The sequence below is a fragment of the Cynocephalus volans genome, chromosome 4 (assembly GCF_027409185.1).
Source record: "Cynocephalus volans isolate mCynVol1 chromosome 4, mCynVol1.pri, whole genome shotgun sequence".
Lineage (NCBI taxonomy): Eukaryota > Metazoa > Chordata > Mammalia > Dermoptera > Cynocephalidae > Cynocephalus > Cynocephalus volans.
Window position 1 is genome coordinate 146,905,655 of NC_084463.1, and position 23,693 is coordinate 146,929,347.

Consider the following 23,693-nt stretch of genomic DNA (forward strand, 5'->3'; position numbering starts at 1 on the left):
TCCTCATAGTGTGGAGGTTATTAAGTCTGTTCTAGCCCTCTCCTTTTTTTTACATAATTAGATTTAATTTCTTGGATCTCTTGAGGAAATGTATTATATTACCCTATAAAGCTAACTATTGGTACATTCTGCAACCTATCAAGTGCCTTTTTAGGAGACATGTGAAAATGTTCATTGTAGACAAATATTAATTGACAGGATAGTGACCTAACATGGTTTGAAATGATCACACAATGGAATATGGCATAATGTTGAAAATGAATCTGCAACTATGTTCAACAACTGATATAAAACTTAATAAATTAATACTAAGTGAAAAATAAAGGTATTCCTACTAGTCTGCATAAAGTATGCTAAATTTTAAATAAATCAAAACCAGGTAAATCTAAAAAATACATCTGCCATAAAGATATTTTATTTATAAGGAACAAGATGATTATACATTAAAGATAGAATATTGTTAATGTTTAGTGTGAAGCAGAAGGCAGTATAGGAAAGGAATTAAAAATAAATTCAATTATTGGTAATATTTTAGCTCTTGGGATAGATATAAGTTTGTAAGTATTCATTATACTACTTAAAAAATCTAGAAAAACAATAATATAAAATAAATAAAATAAAAGATGGTAAAATAGTTTAAAAATGGAGAATTCTACATCTGAGATTTCATTATTGGAAGTGGATTTTTCTGCCTGTGTGTTGACTCTGCTTTCTTTTGTGCTGGTTTCATTTTTGAGCAGGCTCTCTGCACTCATGGTAGGATTATAGAAAGGAGTTTTGGGTCTGTCCTCTCAGGAAACTCCATGAGGAAAAAACAGAAGATTTTTCTCAATATTCCAAACAAATATATTGGCTTTGCATCTCATTTGTACTAGATCCCTGACCACATCATTACAGCCTTGGGCAAATGTTTTCTGATGGACTGAGCAGGAGTCATATTCCCATCCTTGGACACTTCTCTCCTCAAGCCATGTTTTCTAAATATGGACAAGTCCTGGTTTCTCAGAGGAAACTCAGGGTCCAGTTACTCAAGAAGGAAAATGGATTTCTTTTAGATATAAGCAACCAGGCCCACTGTCTAATCAGACAATTTTTACAACTCACTATTAGCATCCTTATGAGGTAGGAAGGATGTATTTGCAAAAGTGTTTATTTATTTATTTATTTATGTTCCTAACCATTTTCTTTAATTGAAACATATTGATTATATATATTTGTAAGGTACACAGTGGAATAGGAATGCATGTGTACAAAACATGGTGGTCAAATCAGGATTATTAGTATACTGATATTTAATACACGTAATTGATCTCTGTCACCCCTAACTAATTTCTTGCTAATTCTGCTCCTCCCCCTCTCCTTTTCCCACATCTAGTAACTACAGTTCTGTTCTTTTGTTTTTTTAGAAAGATCAATGTGTTATTTTGTTTGTTTCCCTTCCTTCCTTCCTTTCTTCCTTCCTTCCTTCCTTCCTTCCTTCCTTCCTTCCTTCCTTCCTTCCTTCCTTCCTTCCTTTTTCTTTCTTCCTTCCTTCCTTCCTTCCTTCCTTCCTTCCTTCCTTCCTTCCTTCCTTCCTTCCTTCCTTCCTTTTTCTTTCTTCCTTCCTTCCTTCCTTCCTTCCTTCCTTCCTTCCTTCCTTCCTTCCTTCCTTCCTTCCTTCCTTCCTTCCTTCCTTTCTTTCTTTCTTTTTTTCTTTCTTTCTTTCTTTCTTTCTTTTCCCACTTAAGAGTAAGGACATGTGGAATTTCTCTTTCTGTGTCTGGCTTATTTCATTTAACATAATTTCCTCTAAGTTCATCCATGTTGCTACAAATGGCAAAATTTCATTCTTTTTTTGTGGCAGAGTAGTATTCCATTGAGTATATATATAACACATTTTCCTTATCCAGTCATCTGTTGATGGACATTTAGGTTGGTTCCAGCTCTTGGCTGTTGTAAACAGAGCTGCGATAAACACAGGAGTGCAGGTATCCTTTCAACATGATGATTTCCATTCCTTTGTATATATACCCAGCAGTGGAATTGCTGGATCATATGGCAGTTCTGCCTGTAGTTGTCTGAAGAACCACCACACTGTTTTCCATAGTGGCTGCACTAATTTCCAGTCACACCAACAGAGCAGGAAGGTTCCCCTTTCTCTGCATCGTCACCAGCATTTGTTATTCTCTGTCTTTTTAATAATGGAAAAACTATGCACACATAGACATCAAACAACATGCTCCTGAATGACCCATGGAACCAAGAATAAATTAAACAGGAAATCAAAAAATTTCTTGAAGTTTTTGAAAATAAAGACACATCAACCAAAACCTGTGGGACACTATAAAAGCAGTGTTAAGAGAAATAGTAGAACTAAGAGAACATCAAAGAATTAGAAAAACAAGAGCAATCCAATCCCAAAATTAGTAGATGGAAAGAAATAATTAAGATCAGAGCAGAACTAAATGAAATAAAGAGCCAAAAATGATACAAAGTATCAATAAAACAAAAAGGTTTTTTTTGAGAAGATAAACAAAATAGGCAAACCATTAGCAAGGCTAACTAAAAAGCAGAAGACAGAAGACCCAAATATAAAAAATCAGCAATGAAAGAGAAGACATTACAACTGATACCACAGAAATGCAAAGAATCATGAATGACTATTATAAACAACTATATGCCAACAAATTTGAAAACCTGTAGGAAATTGATAAATTTCTGGATGCCAAAGTGTTTAGATATGAGGATACTTCAAAAAGTTCATGAAGATACTCCTATTATATTTTAATTCTGTATTTCTATGAACTTTTGAAATACCACATTGTGTGGCAAATGTCCACCAAAGGATGAATTCATCCTCCTTATTGACACCACGATCCACCTACATCATGAAAAATATCACACTCTATTGTGGGACAATCTAACATTTTCAATGTCTCATTTATGTCTACCAGTGCTGTTGATTGTGCTAGTAAGTTTCATCCATGAAAGAAATTGATAGAAAAGTATTTGTTGTGTCCTGAGTCAGGACCACTCTTCTATCTGCTGCCTTCTAAATTAGTGGTCTTAGTGTTGTTCAGGGAGAATCTGAAGTATCTTATTTCATTTACCATTGTAGAGGTAGTTTTCCAGAAAAGGTAATTACAAATTGTTACTTTTGCTTTCAGTTTTCTTCATTTGTTAGCTTACTAAATGATTGATTATTAGTTGCACACTATAAATTTCTGTTTATAAATACTACAGTAGATATACTGAAGAACAGGATAGTCATGTTTGCTGCCCTCAATAAGTGCTTACAAGTTACAGAACCTGCCAGGAGTTTGAGGTACAGAATAAAAACTCTTTTCTGGTTTCTAGCCATTGTGCAAAATTTTCCTGTTTTAAAGTTCTCTGGTCATTGATCTTTCAGTTAGGACTTGCATGTGTGTGAGTTTCATATACTAGTACTATGTGATCTTCTTATGCAGAAAACTAGCGAGTTCCTTCTTGAAAGTCTATTCTCTTGTGCTCCAATCATTACTCTTTCATGATTTTATCGTGAATCTTTGGATGTACTTCTTGAGATCCTTCAGGGATTCTTTTAAATGTTGGCATAGCCCTACATTTTGTTGTTGGCTCACCTGTTTTCTTTGGGTGACCTCATGCAATGTTATGATCTGAACTATCATTTACAGATAATGATTTTTATATTGTGTTCTGCCCTACTGACTTGAAACTTATACTTAAAAAAATTCAACTCTGTACTGAACATTTTTATTTGTATATCTACCTAAATTTCATGGCTACCTAAATTTCAACCAGTCCTCATTGCTTACTCGCCATTTCAAGATACTCTACCTGAGATATCAATACTTACCCATTAGAAGTGTCGTTCATCCTCATCACTTTCTAGTACTCTCTGGTTTTCAATTTGGGCTCGTGTAAGGAAAATGCATGTAAAGAGGAAAACACAGAATAAGACAGTCATTAGCACAGTTCTCAGTACTGAACTTACTGAGCATGGAACCTGGGCAAGGTGCTTAACTTCTGTGATATTTAGTTTTCTCTTATATGAAAAGTTAGTATTAGTACCTACCACATGGGATAGTTATGCAAATTAAAAGACGTAACTTATTAGAAAGTGGTAAACACTGAAGCTATTATATAAACATTTTGATACTGATTTATAAAAAAAAATATTTGGTGAAGTAAAATTATTTCAGTAACATGTATTGCTTAATAAATGTCTTTTTACTAACATGGGTGAATGAAACAAATGGAAATGAATTGGAAACAATATGTCATCTGCAAATACAGAAAGTTTGACTTTATCTTCTCCAATCTGGATTTCCTTTATTTCTTTCTCTTGCCCAATTACTCTATCTAGTACATCCAGTAGTATGTTGAATAGATATAGTGAGAGTGCACATCCTTGTCTTTTTCTTGTCCCTAAGAGGAAGGCCTTCAATTTTTCCCTATTCAGAGTAATACTGGCAATGGGCTTGTCATAAATGGCTATTATTGTGTGAAGATATTTTCCTTCTATACCTAATGTGTTAAGAGTCTATCATGAAGGAGTTGTTGAATTTTGTCAAATGCTTTTTCAGCATCTATTGAGATATTCATATGGTCTTTGTCCTTGAGCTTGTTGATGTGATATATCTCATTTACTGACTTTCATATGTTGAACCATCCTTGCATCTCTGGGATGAATCCCACTTGATCATAGTGTATAATTTTTTTAATATGTTGCTGTATTCTAATTGCTAATATTTTGTTGAGGATTTTAGCATCTAGGCTCATCAAGGATATTGGCCTGTAGTTTTCTTTTTTTGCTGTGTCTTTATCTGGTTTTGGTATCAGAGTTATGTTGGCCTCATAGAATGAGTTTGGGAGAGTAGTGTCTGTTTCAATTGTTTGGAACAGTTTCATTAGAATTGGTATTAACTCCTCTTTAAAGGTTTGATAGAATTCAGCTGTAAAACCATCTGGACCTGGACTTTTTATTTGTTGGAAGATTGCTAATTACTGCTTCAATCTCCTTGCTCATTATTGGTCTGTTCAAGTTTTCTACCTCTTCTTGGTTCAGCCTTGGTAATTTATATGTGCCTAGAAACTTATCCATATCTTCCAGATTTTCAAATTTTTTGTCATACAGTTGTTTGTAATAGTCTGTAATGATTCTTTGTATTTCTGTGATGTTAGTTGTAATATCTCCGTTTTCATTTCTGATTTTTGTTGTTTGGGTCTTCTCTCTCATTTTTTTTTTTTTTTGTTAACCTACCTACTTGTGTGTCTATTTTGTTTATCTTCTCAAAAAACCAACTTTTAGTTCTGTTGATCTTTTCTATTGTTTTTGGGGTTTGTTTTTTCTATTTCATTTAGCTCTACTCTGATCTTAATTATTTCATTCTGTCTACTAACTTTAGGTTTGGATTGTTGTTTTTCAAGTTCTTTGAGGCATAGTGTTAGGTCATTTATTTGGAGTCTTTCCTTTTTTTGATATAAGCATTTACTGTAATAAATTTGCCTCTGAGTACTGCTTTTGCAGTATCCCACAATTTTGGTATGATGTATCTCTATTTTCATTAGCTTCTAGAAATTTTTTGACTTCCTGTTTAATTTCCTCTTGGACCCCTAGGTCATTCTGGAGCCTATTATTTATTTTCCATGTACTTGTATAGCTTCCACCAATTTGCTTATTGTTTACCTCTAGTTTTAGTCCATGTGGTCTGAAAAGATTGTTGGAATGATTTCAATTTTTTAGAATTTGCTGGGACTAGATTTGTGACCTAATATGTGGTCTATCCTGGAGAATGTACTATGAGCTGACAAGAATGAAGTGCATTCTTTAGGTGTTGGGTGAAATGTTCTGTATATATCTGCCAAGTCCAGTTGGTCTAGGGTGTAGATTAAATCCTGAGTCTCTTTGTTGACTTATTGCCCAGAAGTCTTGTCCCATACTGAGAGAGGGGTGTTCAGATCACCCACTATTGATGTATTAGGTCCTATCTCCATCTTTAGGTCTAAGAGTGTTTGCCTGGTATATCTGGGTGCTCCAGTACTGGGTGCATATGTGATTATGATTGTTATGTCTTCAGTCTGGAGAGTTTCCTTTATTATTACATAATGGCCTTCTTTGTCTTTTTAAATGTTTTTTATTTTGGTTTAAAGTCTATATTGTCTGATATAAGAAATAGCTACTCCTGCTTGTTTTTGGTTTCCATTTGCATGATATATATTTTTCCATCCCTTCACTTTTAGTCTATGAGTGTCTTTACAGGTTAGGTGGGTCTCTTGAAGACAGCATATTCTTGGGTCTATCTTTTTAATCCACTCAGTTAGTCTGTGTCTTTTGAATGAGGAGTTTAGTCCATTCACATTTAGAGTAGTTATTGAGAAGTGTTGTTTATTTCCTGTCATTTATTTCCTACTTGTTTAGGTGGTTTAAATATCTTTTGATCATTATTTCCCCTTTTATTTCTCTTCTTTAATGTGAGTTGGGAATTTGAGGTGGAATGGTTTAGCTTCTTTCTCTTTCTTGCTGGCATTTTTGTTTTAACTGTGGGTTTTGTTCTTTCTTGTGTATTTGTGATAGGGTCACCATTATTCAGATTCCAGATGAATGACTCCCTTGAGAATTTCTTGCAGGGCTGGTTGTGTGGTGGTGAAATCCCACAACTTTTGTTTGTTTGTGAAATACACTATTTCTCCCTTGTTTCTGAAGGAGTGCCTTGCTGCGTAAAGAATTCTTGGCTGGCAGTTTTTTTCTTTTAGTATTTTGAATATATCATTCCCCTTTCTTCTGCCCTGTAGGGTTTCAGTTGAGAAGTCTGCTGTTAGTTTGATGCGGGTTCCCCTATAGGTGACCTGATGCTTTTCTGTTGCTGCCTGTAGAATTCTCTTTGTCTTTGAGCTTTGCATATTTAACTATAATATGTCTTGGGGAGGATCTTTTTGGGTTGAATCTGTTTGGGGACCTTTGAGCTTCCTGGATCTGAAGGTCTGTATCTCGCCCTACACCTGGAAAATTTTCTGTTACTATTTCCTTGAGTAGGTTTTCAATACCTTTTCCCTTCTCCTGCCCTTCAGGAATACCCACAACTTGGATGTTAGAGTGCTTGAGGTTATCTGCTATCTCTCTTATGTTTTCCTCATTATTTTTAATTATTTTTCTTTTTTTGGTCTGCCTGAGTTATTTCAAATTACCATCTTCAAGCTCTGAAATTCTTTCTTCTGTTTCCTCTACCCTGCTGCTCAAGCTCTCATTCATGTTTTTATTTAGTTGAGTGAGTCTTTCATTTCTAGAAGTTCTGAAGTTCTGCTACACTCTTTTTCATGGTATTAATCTCTTTGTAAATTTCCTCCTTCATATTCTGGATATTTTCTTGTTTCATTGTGTTTTCTAATTGAGTCTTCCTTTATTTCTTTAAGTTTTCTTGAGATCATTGCTCAACATTCTTTTTCAGAAATTTCAAGGTTTCCCTGTTCCATGGAGTCTGATTTTAGGGCATTGCTGTATCCTTTTGGTGTTGTCATTTCTTCTTGATTGTTTGTACTTCTAGTATTTTTTCACTGATGCTTGGTCATTTGTTAGGGGGTTTGCTTCTTCTATTACACTGAGGTTGGCTGTGGAGTGGCCTTGGGGGTGAACTGTCTTTACTTGACAGTAGATGTGGTGGTGGTTATGTTATACCAACTTGGCACCTGCTCAATACTCTGTGGTCATAGAATGAGTCCCTAGCATGTAGAGTTCTGCTGGGACAAGCTTGGTGGGTCAGATCTGTAGGCTGGTGCTCCCCACTGAATCTGTGATGGGATGAGGGGCCACATGGATCCATGCAGTTCTACTGGCTGGCTGGCACTGGCAGGCTCACCTGGGCGGTGCTGGTTCAGGGTGCTGGGGTGGGGTCTGGAGCTCCTCCCCTGCCTGGGTCCAAGGTTGTGGGGTGAGGTGGCTATGTGGAGCTGCATGGTTCCACTGGTTGGCTGGCACTGGCAAGCTCACCTGCACGGTGCTGGTTTTGGGTGCTGGTGCAGGGTCTGGAGCTCCCCCCCTGCCCAGGTCCAAGGTGTGAGGGTAAGGGGGCCATGTGGAGTGAAGTGGTTCCTCTGGCTGGCTGGTGCTGGTGGGCTCACCTGTGCAGTGCTGGGTCAGAGTGCCCTGATCCTGTTAAGAGATTTTAAAGAATTGCTGTGGGGAAAATGTGAAAAATGTTTGCTACGGGGAAGCTGGGTTTTTTTGGTGGAAACTTTAGAGATAATTATACTTAGATTTAATCATAAGAATGTAACTGTTATTTAAATCATTTAAGGAGAGGTTATATTTTAGATAATGATCACAGTTTGATCCACTTAGCTTTTCACAAATTGTACTTTGGAATGTCATGTTGTTAATTTTAATGATGTTATGTGTTTCCATTGTTTAAGCTATACCTAGCCATAGATAACTTTTGTCACATTGCCCATGTCTTTGTGTCATCTTGAAATGATTGAATCAACTGATTTTTCTTGTGAAACTTCCTTGTCTTTACAATAAAAAACAGAAGCTAACATTGAATCAGGGCTGTGCCCAGTTTCTCCTACTAACAGAGGAGTGGCTGAGGCGCAGTCCCTTTGGGCTTCTCATTGCGTTAATGCTGCTTTGAGTAATCCTTTTTTGCATATTCATTACGCAGCAAGAAGTGTAGTAGAATGACACAAAATAGCCTTATTTTACTTAATGTTCTGATATTTTTACTGCAAAATGAGACATAATCTGAGTTGAGTCCACCACAATGAAAACTAGACTAGCATATATATATATAAATATATCACAGGAGGATGCAGGGTCTTTCTTAGACTTTGGGCCTTCACCTTTCAGTCAAGCTCACACATTAGAGCTGCAGTGATTAGAATATGTTCTTATATGCAGGTGGTCCTGCAGGGATGTGGGACTGTGATGTGCCAGGTGTGTTGTGGTGGTTGGGAATTACGCTCTCGAGTTAGAAAGACCTATGTATGGTAGCCTTGCTGTGTGAATTTGAACATAACCCACATGAAGTTCCAAGTTTAATTTGTAGTAAGTATTATATATCTTATATGTGGCTGTAGTAGTTGCTATTTTCATTAAGATTTTAGAGAATTTAGGAACCTTGTCCAGAGAAGTAAGGAGATCAGCCAGTAAGAGGGAGTTTCTGGGCTCTCTGACTTTGACTTGCAAATTTTTAAACACTGCTTAAATACCTGTCCATTAGCAGCAGCAGCAGTTCTATTCTTAATAGTAACAGTAAAAGAAGCACAGGTGTTTTATTCCTTCCCCACATGTTGATGAAGAGCGTGAGATGAAGATATTGGTGATTTTCTCTCTGAAGGTAACTACAGGCTTGAATGTAACTTCTTTCCTGAGGAACCAGTCTGTGCCCTGACTTCCATTTTTCCTCAGTGGGAAGGAAGAAGCTTAGAAGGGTCTGTTTTGCTCTGCCTAGTGGCCTGGCTCCATTCTTGAATATCCTTGAACTCTGTCAGTTGTACCACACCTTTGGGTAAGCAAGTTCTTTCTGATTGGATTCTCAAGCTCTGTTAGCATTACGTACTACCTAAATTCTTTTACTTTCTTTAAAGTTTTGCTTTCACTGATCTTATGGAGTTCCAAGCCCACAAACTATGAACTCTATGATAAATTGATGAGACAGTATATGTAAAATGATTTCCCCACACCACGATTACGCCTAAAACATAAGGATGAGCAGGACACCGTATGTTTGACTTAAGCATACTTTTTTCCCTCCCAACTGTAGAAGCTTCATAACTGTATTAAGACTTTCTTGAGGGCTTCTTTCTTTCTTAGAATTAGTTATTTCCAAACTGCTCCTCAGGCCCCCATGCAAATATGATTTCCTTAGGGTCTCCCTTCAATTCATCCAAATACTGGAATTAAAGCTATCTCTGAATCCAACTTGAGAGGATTAACATGAGACTCTTTAGGCCCATTTAAGATAGGCTTCTGGCATGGCAGACTCTCCAGAATGCCACCTTGTACAGTTTTCTGAGATTCTTGTCTCATCTAAGTGGGGACATGTTTGGAAGAAGACTGGCTTTCGAGCACTTGGCTTCTGATACTGAGATGTGTATATGGTCTCACTTTTAGTCTAAGGATAGTTAAAATTATTTTCTCCCTCCTTGACCTTGAATTGCTCATATGTTCTTGGAAATTTATCATAAACAAGGTTCTGTCATTCTAGAAGTTCAAGCCATATACTCAAGCACTGTATTGTTCCTGCTAATAGCAGAGATGGTTTTATATCTAATAATGCTCTGTGTACATCCAATTGGCAATACTTTGGTGCTAGTCATTCAAATTTATGGTATTGTAAATCAATACCAGGAAGTAGAATAGAAAAAATATAGCTTATAGTAGCTTGAATAGATATTGTCTAACTGTACCTCAAAGTTTTTGAATAAATTTATATTATTACCAGTCATATATGTTTTATTCCTCATATTGATAATTTGTATTTTTTTCTTTCTGTCTCTTTTACCTTGATTCATCATTATAAAGTTTCCTGAATTTTATTAATTCTTTCAAAGAACCAACTTTTGGCTTTTTTTTTTTTCCTTTTTCCTATTTTGGAAAGTTAGTTATGTAAAAGATTTCTTTGCTTGTATTTATTATACTTTTATCTTTATATTGTTTTGATTTCATTGGCTTTTTTCCCATTAGACTTGATATCTAGGATCTTCATATAATTGATTACCAAATTTACTTGTTTTTAATGGCAATTTTCACATTACTACACATTCTACAGGTGTAAAAAGGATCAAAAGGGAATGTTATGAATATATTGTGGCCAATAAATTCAAGAACCTATATATAATGGGCAATTTTTAAAATGATATAAATTACCAAAACTCATTTTAAAATAAACTATATACTCTCAGTAGTCCTTTACCTCTTAAAATAATTGAATGTTTTTGTTTCATGACTTTCTATTCCCTGTATGTATAGTTTTAATGGTGAATTCTATCAAACATTAAATTAAATAAAAACCCCAAAACCCACAACTTATTCTTCAAAAACTCTTCCAAAAATAGAACAGAAGAGCATACATTGAAATCACTCTTTTGGTTCTGTATTTCTCTAATAATTGTAAATTATACCATTTTCCCTACACATTCCTTAGAATTTTCTACATAGACAATTGTTTCACTGTGAATACAGCTTTACTACTTCCTACTCAATATGGGTGACTTTTAGGAATGACAGTTTAGCATGGTTGTGGATAGACAATCAATACACAGAAATCAGTTGTACAGTTTGCACTAATAAATAACAACCAGAATTGTATTTTTGAAATTTCATTTAAAATAACATTACAAATATAAAATACTTAAGGATCAATGTGACAAGATAAGGTCAAGACATTTACACTGAAACTAAAAATTTTGCTGAGAGAATACAAAGACCTTAATAAATAAAAAGAAATACTGTTTTTATGGACCAGACAACTCAAAGTAGATTTTGGAGAGTGATGTTCATTACGATGGTGGAATAGACATTTCCCAGTGTTGCTCCTCCCCATAAGTAACCACTCTAAAACTATTAAAAAGCAAAGACTGCCAACCTGGGACTGCTGGAGCTGGGGAAGAGGAGGGGAGAAACATGGAGTTTGTGAAGGTGCAGAAGGCCATGGTGAGGAGGTGTAGGGACAGTGCCTCTCATTCTGAGCCTGGAAGATTCTGAGCCACCCTGATAGGGAGCAGGGAGTGGCTGTTGCATAAGGATCAAAACCAGAAAATGCTGTAGTGGCACTCTTTGCATAAATGTGCTTGGAGCCTGAAGGGGAGAGGAGGGCTTCCGAGAGTACCATAACATCCCACAAACCATAAAGACCACTGGCAGGATTACCCTGAGCCTGTGTAGGAGCAAGTGTCTGCTGCCTAGTGGAGAAAGGAGCCAACCAGAGTTTGCTCTTCACAGTTATCATGAGGGACACTTACGTGGCCTGCCCAGTGGGAAGTGGTTGGAGTGAAGGCAAAAGAATGGCCCACTGGGGAACACTGGGCTCAGGGAAGGCAGCTGGTCTTAGTGGAAATTGCTCAGGGTGATAGATCTGCATGAGGTGAAATCTGCAGGAAAGACTCAATCCTGGGCTGGAATTTCCATACATCTCACACCCGGAAGTGATTAATGATCTGCACAAAAAGCCTTCCCCAGAGAATGAGCAGCAAAGCAGCAATTTAGCTCAAGCACTGAGCTGAAGGTCCAGTCCCTAGAGGAAGTTCCCCCAACTTGGGAACTAACCACAGAATGGCCCATGAGTTCCTATGTAGAGTCTAAGAGGTGGTGGTAGTTATTAAGCCACCATAGAACAGAAAACGAAATGAAACAAAACAAAAGAAACACCCCCCCAACCCCAGACCAGAGACAAAGCTCTGATAAACACCTATAAAATGTAGAAGCAGTAGCAGTCTCCTCAAATGCCTAAGCATCAACATAAAGACAGAAAGATTGAGAAAGAACAGAGAAATACCTCTCCACCAAATGAAATAAACAAAGCACCAGCAATGGATGCAGAGGAACAGCAGATCTATGAAATGTCTGACAGAGAATTCAAAATAACCCTCTCTTAAGGGTATTTAGGCTGTCACAAGAAAATACAAACAGAAAATTAAACGATATCTTGGAAAAATTCAGGAGCAGAATGAGAAACTTGATGAAGGAGTAGAATCAATTAAAACAAAACCAAATAGAAATTCTAGAAATAAAGAACACATGATCTGAATTAAAAAAACTCAATATAAAGCTTCAACAGCAGACTTAATCAAACAAGGGAAAGAATTAGTGAGCTTGAAGATAAAACACATGAAATTATCCAATCAGATGAGCAAAAAGAAAAAAGAATAAAAATGAAACAAATACAGCAAGTATGGTACTTCCTCAGGCGAAATAACTCTGTATAACTGGAATACCCAAAGGGGAAGTAAAAGGAGGAGACTTAGAAAGCATATTCAAGGAAATAATGACTGAAAATTTCCCAAGTATGGAGAAAGTTGACAGCATCCAGATACAAAAAGCTCAGAAGCTGCTAATGAAACTCAATCCAAACAGGAGCATCGCAAGACACATCATAATCAAATTATTAAAAACCAAAGACAAAGAATACTGAAAGCAGCAAGAGAAAACAGACAAATAACATTCAACAGAGTCCCAGTGTATCTCTCAGTAGAAACCCTATAGACAAGAAGAGAATGGGATGATAAAAGTGTTGAAGGAAAAAGACTGTCAGTCAAGAATTCTCTACACAGCAAAATTAACCCTCAAATATGAAGGAAAAATAACTTCTTTCCCAGACAAACGAAAGCTAAGGAAATTCATCAACACTGGACTTGCCCTACAAGAAATGCTAAAGGGAGCTCTTCAATCTGAAATAAAATGATGCTAAAGAATAGCAAGAAAACATCTGAAGATACATGACTTATTAGTAAATACACAGACATCCTCAGAATAATCCAATGTTGTAAAGGTGGTGAATAAACCACTTATATACTTAGTGTAAAGACTAAAGGATAAACCTAATGAGACATTAACATATACAAATACCATATAAGAGACAGACAATATTAAAAGATGTAACTTGGAACAATAAAAAAATGTAAAGAAATCATGGGAATGACACCAAAGCATAGGGCGGGTTTTTTTTTTTTTCCATTTCTTAGATTTTATCTTGGTTAACATCAAGTTAAGAAAAGACATACTAAAAATAAATAGTGAGATATCAAAATGCCAAACTAGGAAAAAAACAAACACAAAGGAATACAGTAAGACTGGAAAAAAGAAAAAAATGGATCTACAACACAACCAGAAAAAAATAGCAAAATGTCAGTAATGAGTCCCTAAATGTAAATAAATTAAATGCCCCAATTAAAAGACAGAGAATGGCTGAATGGATTATAAAACAAGAACCAACAATATGCTACCTACAAGAAAGTCAACCAACAGACATACACCAGCTGAAAATGAGGAAATAATAAAGATATTTCATGCAAATGAAAGCCAAAACCCAGCAGGAGTAGGTATATTTACATCAGATAAAATAGACTTCAAAACAATGAAAGTAAAAGAAAAGAGAAGGAAGGTTATTATATAATGATAAAGGAATCAATTCAACAAGAGTACGTAATAATTCAAAGTATATACACACCCAACTTTGGAGCACCCAGCCATATAGAGCAGTGACTGTTGGCCCTAACAGGAGAGAGAAAATCCAACACAGTAATAGCTGGGAACTTTAATCCTCCACTTTCAGCAAAGGACAGATCATCCAGACAGAAAATAATCCAGAAAACATCAGAATTAACCTCTACTACAGGCCGACTTGACCTAACAGATATTAATAGAACATTTCATCCAACAGCTGAAGAATACACATTATTTTTTCTCAGCAGCATATGGTCTGAAGTAGACTATATGTTAGGTCACAAAACAAGTATCAACAAATTTTAAAAAATCATATCACCTACCTTGTCCAACTACAATGTAATAAAATCGGAAATCAACAACAAAAGGGACAATAGAAACTGTACAAATACGTGGAAATTAAACAACATGCTCCTTAGCAACAAATGGGTCAAAGAAGAAACAAAAAAGGAGATATAAAAAATTCCTGGAGACAAATGGAAATGAAAACACAACATACTAAACCTATGGGATACAAAAAAAGCAGTTCTGAGAGGGGAGTTTATAGCAATTAGTGTCTACATCGAATTAGAAGAGACTCTGTATAAACAACCTGATGTTATACCTCAGGAAGCGGGGGGGGGGGGGGGGACAAACACAAAACTCAGTAGGAGAGAAATAACAAAGATCAGAGCAGAAGTGAATGAATTAGAGGTTAGAAAATCAACACAGAAGATCAATGAAACAAAAGGTTATTTAAAAAAAAAAATCGATAAATCTTTAGCTAGACTAATGGAGAAAAAAAAAGAGAAGACTTAAATAAAATGTGAATTTTTCCCAAGTTAATCTCTAGATTCAAGCACTCCCAAACAAAATCTAAACATGCATTAGCTTTTAGAATTTTTCAGACTAATTCTAGCATCAATATAGAAATGCAAGCGACCTAGAGTATCTCCTGCAATTCACACACACACATACACACACACACACACACAAACCGGGGGGGGGGGGAAGAAGATATAACAACCACAATTATTTGAAGTTGATACAACAAGCAAACAGAAAGGACATTGTTGGGGGGGAGGGGGGAGGGAGAAGGGAGGGAGGTTTTGGTGATGGGGAGCAATAATCAGCTACAATGTATATCGACATAATAAAATTCATTACATGTAAAAAAAAAAAAAAAAAAAAAAAAAAGAAAGGGTTGGAGAACTTCCACTGCCTTATTTCAAGGTATATTATAATGTGTCTGTGCTCGGAACTGTCAATGTACGAGATTGTAGAGCCCAGAAGTAACCTGATCAACCAGTTTTCAATAAAAGTCTGTAGGCAATTCAGTTTAATATGAGAATACTTCAAAAAGTTCAAGGAAAGATTTGTATTATCTTTCAATTCTATTTTTTCCACAAACTTTTTGATGCACCCTTGTAAAAGATCATCTTTTCAACATTCCTTTATAGTGCTCCCATGAGCACACACATACAACTTCCATCTGTGCATCACATCTTGTACAAATGTAATTCAAAAATGGATTGTAGGCCTGTATATAAAATGTAAAAGTGTAAAATGCTTAGAATAAAATACAGGAAAAGATACTTGTGACTTTGGATTAGACAAACAAATTTTAAATACAATATCAAAAGCATGATATGTAATAAAATGATTACTCGCACTTCATCAAATTAAAACTTTTGCAGCAGAACAAGTTAAATGACAAAGAATGAATTCAAACACAAAAATGATAAGTATGTGAGGTAATGCCTGTGTTAATTAGCTCGATTTACCCATTCCACAACATATACATATTTCAGAACATCAGGTTGTATACGATAAATATTTATGATTTTTATTTGTCAAATAAATAAATCAATACACATACATTTTTAATTGAGAAGGTAAATGTAACACTTAACATATTATATATCTCTAAAAATATCCTACTGTGTATGTTTGCGTTTGTAGGAGAGTGGAGATATGACCGAATATCTCCTTCTGTGAATTGACACAGGCTAGTTTGAGTGAAGTTTGGTCAACACTGGGCAGTGTTCAGGTGGACAAGCAGTAAGATACTGGGTTTCCATATCCTTTATACTGAAGTGCTGGAACCATTCCTTTTTTCAGGGTCACTTAACTTTCAAAGTCTAGATGCAAACACTAAACTTAGAAATACCCATTTTCTTGCTTCTGTTGCTTATTAGCTGTTTGAACCAGTTACTTAATCTCTAGAAGCTTCTGTGTTTCTGTATGCATAATACTATACTGCCTAAGTCAAAATGTACACTTTTATGAATATTAAATAATATAATAAACCACACAATAATCTCCCAATAAATTCTCATTATTATTGTGGGAAGTAGTTTGAACTGAACTAGATGAGATACAAAATAATAATTTGATTTCCTCAAAGTTTAAAAGTTTGAGAAAAAACTTCATGTATATAGATTTTGTTTACGATACAGAGGAACAGACTAATGAGCTTCAGTGTTTGCAGATGAATATTCAGTGACACAGGAGAAATAATAAAATGGCAAATGGGATGAAAAACTTTGCTGTGCTCTGGGTGCAGCCTCCCTTTGGTTTTTCCAACTTTTTTTACTTGGTGATGCATTCTTTTCCTCCCTGCCCAGTAAATGGGGGAAAATGTTTATCGTTGACTCTTTCTTTGTCTCCCATTTCCCTACAATCTATTCCAGCAATGTTTGTCCCTGGCATCATGTAACCTGGCATTAGTTATGATCCTGCAGGCCATTGAATCTATTTCTACTCTAAATACTGAGGATCTTGATCATAGTCCACATCTGAACTGCAAATGCCTGTTTTTGATTCTCTTTTACTTCTTCATTTCAGATTTTTCTGAAGGCTAAACTAATGCTCCTGCAGACTACATGATTTTCCCTCCTATTCTTGAGAAAGCTGGAAGGGCACAGAGCAGGCAGAGTTTCTAGAGAAATAGTCCCTAACCAAGGCAAACTCAAAGGTAGAAAGTAAATACCCAGAGGCACCAGTAACATTACCGTGGACAGTGGCTTAGTAGCATTTGGCCATGACATGTTCAGTAATGTCTTTGAGGATATAACTTTTTAGAACTTTCAAAGACCTATTAAGTCTTGCATTGACATTTAAGTTTATATTCTGCTTTTTCTAAACTAATTCCCTGCAAGCGCAGGCATAACATAAATGACTCCTATGACTTAATGTGTGTTAGCTTTTGCAGAATTTCACAATATATTGTGGATTTTTTTTCTTAGTCTGAGTTAGCGTTAAATTGCTAAATTGACATTCAAAATCCCCAGCCTGCTTTCCCGAGGGGTAAAGATCCACTTTCCTTTGCATCTCTGATAAATTTAGGGAATATTTGAAGTCCACTTCCCTTGCAAACCTGTAGAAGTTTTCTAACATGTTGAGATTTTCCAGATCTTTCACAGAGTTAATCTGTGTATGTTTGAATTACCCGTTTGAAATATTCTACATTTTACTTCAATTTTGATAATGGAGGTGATTTGGCAGAGTGAGTATCTGAGGGTGAAATTCTTTCTGATGTAACTAAAGCTAACCTAACAGCCATTCCGACCTGATGGTAAGTGAATTATCCTCCTCCCTTGGTTTGTGGAGAGTTCCACCCACCACATGCTAGGCTGATTACGTGTTATTTACCTCTATTTTATATAATCTCATTCTAAAGGTTATGACTTCTCTTGCAGCTTATGATAGTTTTGTTACTGTAAAATGTTTTAGCATATGTAAGTTTTAAGTGTGCATTACTTATAAGTAGAATTCCAGTTAAGAAAAATAAAGTTAAAGTTAAAAACATTTTCAAGTTGGCAGCAAATTTCATTGTTTCCCGTTCTTGTATGTATTCCTCCATATTCCTATTAAGAGACCAGTTAATGGTTGAGTATCTAATATAAGTAGGAATTTCCTGCTTTTCAAGAAATGGCCTTTCTAAAATAAACTAGTTTTGTCTGTACTGACTATGGTAAGTTTATAGTTTGCTACATTTTGGTACACTAAGAAAATTTGGATGTACAGTTGAAACTGTACTTTAATTAGTAAAACATCTATTTTTGTTGTGCTGATATAATGCCCCAGAGGGCATGAAAAATTTTAATTCAGTACTACCAAAGAAATAATTATTTAATTACGTTGTTATAGTGGGGAAAAAATAGGCTAGTGATTAGTGTTAAGATATGCCCTAAAATAACCAATTTATCATCAAACTGACTTTTTTTTTTCACTAACAGATTGTCTAAATTGAAGTTTACTGGATCACACTCGTTAAATTCATGTTGAGATTTAACAAATTTCTTTGTTGGACTTGGTTGTACATGCATGCACGACAATTTCATTAGTTGCTAAACTATTGGCTCAAAGATGAAAGAATAAGCTTTGTGCAGTGGCAGTATCGTAGCCAATGGGGTTTATCAGAGGCGCGATTATTGCTAATTGAAAACTTTTCCCAATACACGTTTGAATTAAAATTGTGTTGCAGGACTAAAAAAAAAAAGAAAGAATATAGGAGGAAATAATTGCATATTATGAACCATGTATGACACTAGAGTAGTTCATAATGTATTATGTATTTCTCATTGTATTTCTGAATTATGCTATTAGATCTTAATTGTGTAGACAAGGAAAATGAGGCTTAAAGAGTTTAAACAATTAGGTCACAGATCACAACTGATCACTGTATTACACTCAACGTTTCTACCTCTTTCTGTGTTGCTGTTGTTCTATTCACTTATTCGGTCATGGCCTAATCTTTATTTCATCATTTGTGGGATGAATTTTTTATAGGAGTTTTCTTACTACCTCTGTGGTCAAAATGATATTGTTTCGATGACCAAAATTATCCTCACCTGACTTTTCCCTCTTCCCTTTGTTATCAGCAGTGACGATTAATGTTGCCTTAGATACAGGATAATATATTTGGAGGTACTGCAGATGAAAGTTCAATAATGATCTAGGAAACAAGCCAGAATCCTAACTTAAAAAATTTACATTTTGGTAAAAAAGAAGTGACATTATTATTTTTTTTTCTTGAAAGGATTGATTATACATGTTTGTGGGGTGCAGAATTGAATATCAATATCTGTGTACAGAATGTGATGATAAAATCAGGATAATTAGTATATTCATCATTACAAAACATAATCATTCTTTGTGTCCATTAAGCAATTTCTTATGAGCCCCTTGCTTTTTCCACCTCTAATAACCACAGTTCCATTCTCTCCATTTGAAAATTCAATGTATTGTTGTGATTGTTGCTTCTTTCTTTTTTATTCATTTTTTAGGTCTGACTTATGAGTGAGGACATAAGGTGTTTCTCTTTCTGTACCTGCCTTATTTCACTTAACATAGTTTTCTTTCAAAATGATTTAGAATCAGATAACTCTAGAACACATAATTATTCTAAATATACAATGACATTTTATGTAAATACTCAGGGAGACAAACTGGGTGTTCTGGTAACCTGTCACCTTGACTCTTCTCTGCAGGAATGAGGTTTCAAAATAGTTCTCTTCATTGTCATATCCTGCGAGACCCTCTCTTCTATCTCATTGTCTCAGACGTGGGATGCAGCTCCAGCCTGAGTGAGAATCAGCATTTCCATCTTCTAACATCCACAGCATATTACTTCAGATCCTGAGAAATTACTAGATCCCTTGATCTACATCTCTTTTATTTAAAAATCATAGGTTTGGATTAATCAAATAATTTCCATTTTTAAATTATTCATTTTATTTATTAATGCATTTCTTTAAATCAAGTTGTTTTAGGTAAATGAAGTATTTGAAAAGTAACATTATTCCACCCCAGTAAGAATCAGCATCAGGTGTAATAAGCAGAAGAGAGGTCAACAAACACCTCCTCACCCAAATTTTTCAATACTCTTAATTACTGGTAACTTCTTAGTGCTCTGTTTTTAATGATTTCATTTTGCTAAAGCAGGCTAGGAAGTCTTATGGTCATACTGATGACAACGTAGGAGCAAACTGAAAATTCTCTTTGATGAAATTTGAGTTTTGAATAATAATTTAAAATAGAGTTGGTGTCACACAGTATAGACCAGTTTCTAAATGCTGTACCTATTACCTATTTGCTACCTAAAATTATTTCAGAGACCATAAATAACAAAGATTTTGATTTTGTGAATCACAATATTTGGTGCTTTCTCGATAATCTTGCTTCAAAAACATTTTATGTTTTTACAGTAGACATCCAGTCACCCAGCTATGACTGTTACATCAGATCCAGACTAAGGTAGAATGAATGCTAGAGCTTTTGCATCCTCACTGGAGTCAGATAATTCCTCACCACAGCTTCTGGAGTGCATTCTCCAATTCTTTATATACTATACATTTTTTCCACTGACTAAATAATGTCTTAAGATTATACATGATATAAAAAAGATGTAAATCCATGCGTTTTTCATTCATTTATTCACGCAGCAAACACCACAAAGTGCTAACTGATCACAAAGTTACCTGTTGTACCATCTCCTTTTATTGACATTTATTTCCTTGATTGTATATAAAATGCATCATATTTCTAGAAAAATCCATGACATATGCATAATTCAAACATATGTGGGGAATTTAGTAATCACATCTTTTCTTTATTGATTGCAGTCTGGAACTTGAATGACAGTATACTTTCTGTTTTTTAACAGAGTCAACATATGAAATGTAAATGAATGAATTTATAAACAAATAAATTTGGTGATTATTTTTCACAACCTCAGTCATTGAATGACATTCTTCCTTTTGCTGTGTAGTTTTCAAACATTCTTTTCTTTTTAATATAAGAGCAGTTACATTGGTTTAGCGTGACCCATTGACAATTGTGCTCACATGGCAAAGAAGAGTGTGCTCTACACAAAATAAAATTCTGAAATCCAGCTGTCGTGTTTAAACATATTTGCATTTCCATTTCCTGATGATTTACTACCAGATAATTTGAAAATTTGGCCAGATTATATTAGAAGAAGGAAAGTTGACAGCATAGATAAGTAAGGCACACACTTTAAAAATATATGCAAAAGAGCTTTTTTTTGGTCTAAGATTAAGGCTTTATTCTTACCTAAACAATATTTTTATTAGTAATAAGCTGATTTTTAATTTTCAAATAACATTTAAATATTTTCTAATCATTACAGGTAATATTGAGTAGAAAACATAATTATTCCTTTTATTCCCATTATATTATTATTCCAAACAGATTTGTAAAATGATATAATAAAAAAGAAAATACAGCTTAATGCCTTGAATAAATAATAATTAATATTCTATGCACGTCTATTTTTAGTAATTTTATATTATTGGATTCGTACTGTTACTTTTTCGTCCCAATTTAAGTTTTGTTTCTTTCAGATAATTAACTTATTTGTGCATAACATACACCAGCTCAAAGACATGGAAAGACAGGGAAACATCTCAGAATTCATTCTTTTGGGACTTTCTTATCATCAGAACATACGAATATTTTACTTTGTGCTCTTCTTTTTCTGTTATGTTGCTGGTAGGAAATCTGATCCTTGTCTCCATTCTATGCCACCCTGTCTTACCAACCGTGTACTAATTCCTCAGCCATTTGTCCTCTACGGACATCTGCTATACTTCCAGTGTTACTCCAAAATTAGTTGGTGAACTGCTGGGGGGGAGGGGTGTCAAAAACCATTTTCTATGGCAATTGGGTGTTACAGATCTTTACCATGCACTTCTTTGGAAGTATTGAAGTCGTCATTGGTACCTCCATGGCCTTTGATCGCTACCTTGCCATCTGCAGCCCTCTCCACCACATGATTATCATGAACAGGACAAAATGCACTCTCTTCATCTTGGCTGTTTGGGCTGGTGGAACTGTCCATTCCTTTCCTCAGTTACCTATTACACTCCAGTTGTCCTTCTGTGGTCCCAGTGAGATTGATCACTGTTTTTGTGATATTTTCCCATTGCTAAAAGTTGCCTGTACTGACACCTACATCACTGGTGTCCTTGTGGTTGCCAATTCAGCTATGGTTTCCTTAGTTCTTTGTGGTCATGTTTGTTTCTTATGTCGGTATGTTATTCGGTTTAAGAAATCAGTCAGTCGAGGGAAGACACAAAGCCCTCTCTACCTGGGGGTCTCATTTCACTGTGGTCATCTTATTTTGGGGGCCTTCTGTATTTGCCTACCTTAGACCTCCTACCACTTTCCCTGAGGATAAAGTACTGGCACTTTTTTGCACAATCATTGCTCCCATGTTCAATCCCTTAATCTATACTCTAAGAAATACAGAGATGAACGCCATGAGAAAAGTTTGGTGTCAAATATTTTTGAAATAAGCACACAATTAATTTATAGAAGTTTATTGATTTAGTAACTGTATAAAGAAAAGAGCTAAATGTGAATGAAAAAGCTAAAAACAGTCTCATAGATTTTATGCTACTTTGTTAACTTGAGTGGAAAGAATGAAAAATATAGGACTTAGAGGTTTAAATTAATAACTACTCAAATACTAATTCTACTTTATTAATCTCTTGACAATCATTAAACTTAATTTTTTTCTGAAAATAAGACCTTAGAGTTATAGATTTTGCATACATTGTTTTGTGGAAATATTTTAAATACTGATGCTATTAGGATTTTATAAATGAAGCATGTGTAAATTTATTATTTATTTATTTATTTATATTGATTATGCATATTCATGGTGTACAAAGCTGACCTTTACCACCTGTGCCCCAGATGCGATGGTCAGATCAATATTATCTGGATGCCTCTTACCAAAAATTGCAATTATTTATCATGTCCCCCACCCAATTAATCCCTGACCTCCCTTCCTCCTCTTCCTCACTCCGCAACCCTATGTATGTTTTCTCTCTCTGCAAGTCCAATGTACCACTGTGGTCTTTTTTGGTCTTTTTTCCCCCTTCCTTATTTCTCTTACTTTCCACTTAAGAGTGAGGACATATGGTATTTTTCCCTCTGTGCCTGGTTTATTTCACCTAACATAATTTTCTCCAGGCTATAAATGGTAGAATTCCATTCTTTTTTATGGCAGAGTGGTAGTCCATGGTGCATATATACCATATTTTCCTTATCCAGTTGTCCCTAGATGAACATTTAGGTTGGTTCCAACTCTTAGCTATTGTAAATAGAACTGCAATAAACATAGGTGTGCAGGTATCCCTTCAACATGATGATTTCCATTCCTGTGGGTATATACCTGGCAGTGGAATTGCTGGATCATATGGCAGTTCTGTCTGTAGTTGTTTCAGGAAACTCCATACTGTTTCTGATAATGGCCACACCAATTTACAGTCTCACCAACAGTGTAGGAAAGTTCCCCTTTCTCTGCATCCTTGCCAACATTTGTTTTTCTGTCTTTTTTGATAATGTCCAGTCTAACTGGGGTTAGATGATATCTTACTATGGTTTTGATTTGCATTTCCCTTATGCTTAGTGACGTTGAATATTTTTTCATGTGTCTGTTGGCCATTTGTATATCTTTCTTTTGGAAATGCATTTAACTTTTAAGACATGTAACCCTTTCATCGAGAGTCATTCTGAAGGCACTGTTCAAGGAAGTGTAAAA

At 35.2% G+C, this 23,693-nt stretch overlaps 2 pseudogenes; both read left to right on the forward strand.

Annotated features, from left to right (window-relative positions):
• Positions 1–18,498: 18,498 nt before the first annotated feature.
• Positions 18,499–18,651, forward strand: LOC134377385 (U4 spliceosomal RNA; annotated as a pseudogene).
• A 2,877-nt stretch (positions 18,652–21,528) lies between these two features.
• Positions 21,529–22,440, forward strand: LOC134376453 (olfactory receptor 4P4-like; annotated as a pseudogene).
• The last annotated feature ends 1,253 nt before the right edge of the window (positions 22,441–23,693 follow it).